Here is a 7,771-nt window from a genome sequence, read left to right as displayed (position 1 = left end):
TACCGTATAATCTATTCAACTTTGATTCGGTGTCAACTACAGTTCTTTATTTTTTTGGTTTCAATCTGTTCAAATAAAAATGAATTCAAGTGTCACTCTATGGTTGTTTGCAGCTGGTTTGTATTGTTGTTTGCTGCTAGGATGAAAACCGCCAAGTGTTGTGAGCCTTTCCCCTTGTGTGATTTGGACCGTAGGATGTGAATTGGACGGAGATTAGGAGGGTAAAGTTGCAACGTGACTTCATCAAGTGAAGTCACTAGATCTCAGTCCGTGAGAGACATGCAGTTACCTCCTCCCGCCGCCGAGTGACCGAACAAAGGTTAGTTGTAGTCCAATGGGTAGGCCTGGAGTTGCATTCGAGAGTGACACTTGTAGTTGCATGCTTAGTGTGAGACGTGCAACATCCCCTCTCCTATCGCACTTGGGTGGGTAGACAAGTACTTGCAGCCAAGGGCGACGCTTGCAGTTGCATGCCTAGTGTTAGTCATGCCTCTACGCCCCTTCTCTCCCGTCATTCTCCGACATAATAAAAATGTTAGTTGTAGTCGGGTGGGTAGGCATGCTGTTGCAGTCAAGATCAACAATTTTAGTTGCATGCCTAGTGTCAAACATGGAAGAGTCGTTTGGATAGACATACAATAGTAGTTGAGAGCGACGGCTACAGTTGCATGCCTAGTGTTAGACATGCAGCTCGTCCTTCCTCTCACAAAATAAAGTTCAGTTGTAGTTGCATGCCTAATCAATGCGGATATGTTAACTAGGATACGAAACAAACATAGTTTATGACCAGATAAGAAAACAATTATATCTTAACTACCATATGGAAAAAGCAAACATATATGCATAGATGAATATATAAAAAACAATTACTAGCAAAAAAAGTTGATATATTAACAACACGTGGTCATAAAAATTGATAATGCACAAATTCCGTTGACTAGCAAACGAATTGTGGAGAAGAAATGTTTCAAAAACTAGACAGAAACACATACATGCATGCATATATACTAGTGTAATCTTTACTTCAAAACTAACAGAAACTCTACATCGACTAACAACAAATTATGCCGCGTTTAGAACAAAGAAACATTTCTATTTAGAACAACTAGAAACTCTCCTTGAAACTACAAGACCTCCCGGCCAAAAAAAAGATGGGGAGGGGGTCTCTGCTTGCAACTATTAGAAACTCTACTTGTATAAAATCTCTATTTGATCCATACTATTAGAATTTTGACCGTGGGAAATGGATGACTCTGGTATTCGTGGCGAAGGAAATACAATGTGATATACAATCAATCCAAATAGTTTTTCCCGTACATAGGAACTTCAATTTTTACCTAGATTACCTTGGGCACCCATTTCCAATGAAACAAAACAAGACTGTACAATGGGCACCCATGTTTGATATTCCAAAATTTAAGAATTTTTTTAATTTCCTGATATTTCTAATGCTGTACTCCTATAGGGGTGTGTGTGTGGCACCCGAGAGCCACAAATCCTCATCCCATGCATGGGGATATTCTTTTTTACTTAAAAAAAGTATAGCAAAAAGAACACACATAAATGGGGCACACATGTGGATATCCGCTACCAGCATGGGGAAATGGAAAAATAGAACTTCCTTATCTCTGATGATCCAAGCTACTTTTTAATTACGGGACAAAATGAAACTACAAATCTCTACTTTGTCCAAACTACTCGATCCGAGAAACCCCTCTCAGATCTGTACTTAACCCAACCTACTAGAACCAACAAACCCCTCAAATATATAGTATAACAGCTAAAAAATGGTATAATTGAGAAACAAATGAAAAAGGCCCCCCTAACACCTATGGAGCTCACCGATAAACCCTCTCTATCCTTGACACTCCTTGTCCCCTCACACACAAAGAAGGCTAACAAAATAAAGAAAACAAGAAAACGGGCTGGACACATGCGTTTTACTGGCGAAAGCAAGACAAACCCACTTCCAGCATGAATGTTGAAGCAAACGAAGATCCGATAGGAGGCACACCGATTGAGACTTCACTAAATCTCACTCGACCAAGATTTAGTGAGTCCACCCTTTGTTATCTATATGGGGTACGCCTCATGAAAATCGTTAGTTACCATGTCACTCATCACTCCAAAGCAAGACATGGAGGTGTTCTTGTCCTTTTATATCGCTAACTTGCCATGTAAACATTTGTCCTTTTGCACATAGTTACACCCGAGTGTACTAATTGTTTGGTGATGAAATTGCAGGCATAACATAGTAAGAACATCAATAGCCACACGACCTGGTATATATGTGGCCAATAAGTGTTGCATGCTCAGATCGGTAACATGGTTGATATTCAAGATCCAACGCAATCTTTTGAACATCCAACCCTTAAAAGAGAGACACCCCCTTTCTCTGTTTTATTTCTCATATCATATGCACCGACTCATGAACGGTACTTCAAAATCAATAACTCATACACTAGTGTGTTCGTAATCTAGATCACTTCCAATGTTTTTGATTGATCAATTTGCAATACAATAGTCAACAATGAAAATTCTCACTTTTAGGAAAATCCATATATGCTACCACCTAATAGTGGTGCGGGTTAACTATCACGCGCTACTGCTAGATAGTAGTATCGTGGGTAGAAACAACGTGCTAGGAAGTTAGCGAGTTATGACACACAGGATTTGGAGGCATTAGGAAGTTAGCAAGAACTAAAACCGGTTAATATTACAATTTTGTGACACATAGGCAAGACACAGCTAGGACCAGCCAAGAAACTCGTGAGTGCTCATTTATTCTCTATGATTGCAACACAACCACATTGGGTTCCCGAATCAAAGTGTCAGCTCGTCTTTCAACCTATTATGCAAAGCGTCGGTGTTCTTGGTGCGGCATGGTTGTGCTCCCCGTGTCAGTGGTGTTCCTGGGATGCGTGACATCGAACTCAACCAGTGGTGCCGGCTGGGCAGTGTTGCGTCATTATCACAATAGAAGGACTAACTTGCGAGAGATGTCTTGGGGGATCACTAGGCTAGTTTGTGTTTGAGGTGATGCCTGGCCTGTGAGTAGATGCAAGCACATATCACAACCCAAATCTTGTTATACTTCTCAACACAATGGAACTTGGCTAGGTTGTGTAATGTCTAGTTAATTTAATTATTAATACTAGCAAAATAGCCAATGAGTTACAACGGGAGAAAAAATGTACCACATGACCCTAACCCAATAACCATGACTAAGACCCGAATAGGTCTTGCCGAGGTGTTTCTCTCGGCATAAGATGAGAAACCTACTTCTTTTTAACGCGAGATTTTACCGAGGTGTGCGTACAGTTATTGAAGATTTCCTCCGTCTTCAATTTGGCTTTGATGAGGTGTTCATTGCATTCATGGTCGGTGTCGATACGAAAGAAAATTGGAATGTTTGCAATTGATCAAGGTTGCATCCTAAATGTATTTCAAAAATATTTAACTAGTAAAATAACCTCGTATTCATCTTATACACTTTTTAATAAAATTTCATATATAAAATATTAAAAATGGAGTTATGCTTTAAAATATATGAAAGTTTTAAAAAAATACTATTTGTCCTAAATGGAATGAGGGTTAATTGTAGAAACGATAGGTGGTTTTCTGTAAAAAAAAGTTTGTTTTCTGCTACTTAATGATGGAGTGCGGGTTATTTGTCAAAAAAGTAAGGAGGTTTTTGGTAAAACAACAAAAAACGGTTTGTTTTCTCACTTAAACATGGATGATAGGTTAATTAGCTTAAAACAGAGTTGCTTTCTGTAAATATGCACAATGTACGGACAAAAGCACTAATGACTTTATTAATTATTTTACTAGTAGGCTTTATAAATTATTAATTTTTCTGTTGTTATTCTTTTTTCACGACTATGCAAGCTTGTGTATGTTTTTATTGACAGAGAGAATTAGAATGAGTACAAGATAGAATACACCACATGACATGACATGAACGCAAGGAGGTAGACACATGGATCGCGAAGAAGAGGGAGAAGGGATGTGCTCCTCCTAAAGAGAGAATACAACATCGCTAATACACAAACCCCGAAACAAGAGAGGCAGGCCGAATCAACATGAGGCCCAACATCAGGGACGCCGTGAGGAAGAAAGATAGTGCCTTCCTGAAGGAGAACGGCGTCATGATGCCGCCGCCATCCGATTCGAAGAGCCGTACCAAGGGTTTCCCCTAAACTCGAAGATGGGCACATATGAAGGCCATGGCAAACGACACCCACAAGTGTCGCCACTGCTAGCATCTGCAAGCTAAGCAGGAGGTACACATATTGTGCCCAGAGAAGAGGGACAAGGGATATGCTCTGCCTAAACAGAGAATACAACATAGCTAATATACAAATCTTGAAACAAGAGAGGCAGGCCGAACCAACACGACGTCTAGCATCGCAAAATCAAACACCGGGGATGTCCTGAGGAAGACAGATAGCGCCTTCCTGAAGGAGAACGGCGTTGTGATACTTCCACCAGCCGATCCAGAGAGCCGGACCTAGGGTTTCCCCTGATCTCGAAGAGGGGCGCAGATGAAGGCCATATCAACACCTTCGAGAAGAGAAACGACACTCGAGGGTGTCGCCTCTGCCAGCATCTGCAAGCCAAGCAGGAGTCTCTCATGGCCTGGGCCTGAGCAATCACGTAGCCAGTGTATCCACATATGGAGATAAGGGAGCCATGTCGCTTGTCGGAATCACCGCGACAAGAAGGGGGTTGGTGGGGCTAAATCTGTCGCTGAAGGATGGCACTAGACGCCCCCGAACAAATGAGCATTGACTCTCGCACAAGAGTGAGGCATGGCGGTGTACATGGTTGGGTCTAGGAGACGACGAGGCAAAGAGGAACGACGCCGGGGAAGCGATGGCGACCAACAACGCTGACAAGTTGTTCACTAGAGGGAACACCGATCCTAGCAATAGGGGTCGTAGCGTCGAGCGAGCTGGAAGAGACACAACTATCGGTTCATCGGGGCCGGAGCTGCACCGACAGAATGCCCACAAACACGAGGCACTAGAGAACGCATGCCCAAGGCCGCCAAGGATGTAGCAACGCTGGCAGAAACCAGTTGTGAGGTGCCCCGCGCTCAACACACTATCGGGCCGATGCACCACCAAAGATAGCAGCCGATGAGGAATAACCAATGTTGCCTCGACACCCCACCACACCGGAGCCGCCACCAAAACTCAAAGGGAGGCACCCCGGAGACGAAGAGACCCGCCTGCACGAGGCAGAATCGCAAGCCCGGACCAGCCTAAGCGCAATGTACGCATCCATATGCCCGACCAGAACAAGCAAAAGAAGCACGATTAAACTGCGCCTGCATGTAGGGGCCATGACAACAACGTGGAGGCACGCCATAACACTCATAGACAGGGCACAACAGAGTTGAATTCCAGCGAGTTGGAGTTGGCTTAGCTCCACTCATATTAAAAGTTACGCGATCTCAAACTGAGTGAAGCTCAAGATCGAGTTGTGGAACATGATTCATGCTCAGTTTGTAAGGTTCTTGAGTCTCTCGAGCTAGTTTAGAGTTAAATGAGATGATAAAAATTATAAATCTATGGTGATCATTCCAACTAGACAAGGCTCAACATGACATAAGGACACACTAAAAATATATTTTTCAATCATGACAACGATAATAAAAATTCACTCAAAGTAGTTTGATTTAGTCTCTCACAACTGAAAGTTTAGTATCAAAATAAGATAATGATTCATGAGATACATATAGCTGGGAAAGCAAATCAAGGACCAAACACCATAATAAGGCATAAATCTTCTCTACACTTAATTACTCTTCCATGTTTGTAAATAAAATGAAAAAAATCAAGGACAACATATATATGGTAACAAATTATTTTATTTACATTTAATATATGGCATGACATTTAACATAATACTATCATGTTGAGCTAAAATCGAGCAATGCAATATTGTCTCAAACTCAGTTGATTTCTGGGTCGAGCTATATAAAGTGTTCGAACTCATCTCGTTTTATTTCGAGTCAAAATTAAATAGAGTCGGTCTTGAACGACCCGCAAATCTCGAGCTTCTCTTGCAACTTGAGTACACACACCCAACACGAACACATGCACATGATAGCAATAAAAACTACAGACAATAGACAAGTTATTGTAAATCGAAACAATGCTTAACACGAGGAGGGTGGAGGGCCTATATATATATATATATATATATATATATATATATATATATATATATATATATATATATTTATATATATATATATGTCGCGCTATTCGTCATCCTGGGTGAGGAATAGTTATTCCTCACCCCCTCTATTTTAACATCAATGCATCGTAATTTTATGTTTCGTAAATTTTGTCTTATTTTATACATAAAAAGAGACCGTAAAAAAATATAATCAATGTAAAAATATTTTATGTCACGTAAAATTACGAACATAGAAAAATAGTGCAAAAAATACAATAAATTCAAAAAAAATTGTTCTTGTGACCTATATTTTTGTTTTTCTATTGTCAAATTTTATGTAGTGATTTAATATAAATGTAACTATTTGTATTTCAAATGTAATTTATTTGTAAATTGATCGTAAGATTATCTCGGGTGAAAAATAAATTATTCTACACCCTGGGTGATGAATAGAGTTATATATATATATATATATATATATCCCACCATCGATATGGGGTAAAACTATTCCGGGCCACCTTCTCCAAATGTGTAGACGGGGTGTTCCATTTGTAGTTGAGTAGATCACGAACGGAACCGTGCGTACATGGGTAGGCAACCTGCATTGGATATAAAATTTACCATTGAAAACCATGACAGACACCCCCAGCTTATTAGCACACTAAAATTGTATATGGTATACCATCTAGCTTGTGGCCATACATGTTGACAACACTGCAAGGCGGATACAACTTGATGGAGCATGAGTGCTTCACTATATGATACAATTATTAGGAATGTGGAATTCAGTTATAATCCTGGATTTTGCAAGCACGCTTGACAAAAAGAAAATCTTATATTTTTTAGGAGCAATCATCTAAGGTGGTACATAGTTTTGTTTTTTGGTTTTTTCTTTACACGTTCATTTTTGGTCTTTTTCTGTTTCTCTTTTATTATTACTTTAAACAGTTATTCAATATTTTCAGATAATCATATATTCAAAAAGTTGTGTTTCAGAAACACACAAATTCCTAAAAATGACCGTATTTTCATAAAAATGTTGGAAATGTTCAAAAAACACAATTTAGAAAATTTGTCTGCATGTTAAAAATGTTCAACTTTTTTACATAGTTTTTTTTAATTAGATAAATATTTTTTACATTTTATACAATTTTTTATAAATTTCAGATACATGTTTTGAATCATGTGAATATTTTTTAACTGTCATGAACATCTTTTTTGAATGACAACAACATTTTGTTACATTTATGCTAACAATTGTTTTTACTGTACGTTAACATTTTTTCAAATTTCTGGTCGACATTATTATTATTTTTGTATGTATGTATTTACATTTTTGAAAATATAAAAAAGAAAGGAAAAATAACAAGTTCCTTCGCTAGCCGTCACCGTCGCCATTGCTCTAGATGGATCTGCTCCTGTTCCAACGTCCTGTTACAATTTTGTGACACATAGGCAAGACGCAACTACGATCACTCAAAGAACTCCCCAATGCTCATTTTCCCTATGATCGCAACACAACCACATTGGATTCCGGAATCAAAGTCCTCGGTCGTCTTTCAACATGTTCTGCAAAGTG

Source organism: Hordeum vulgare, chromosome 3H (assembly GCF_904849725.1).
Source record: "Hordeum vulgare subsp. vulgare chromosome 3H, MorexV3_pseudomolecules_assembly, whole genome shotgun sequence".
Taxonomy (NCBI): Eukaryota; Viridiplantae; Streptophyta; class Magnoliopsida; order Poales; family Poaceae; genus Hordeum; species Hordeum vulgare.
Note: the sequence above shows the minus strand (reverse complement) of the source record.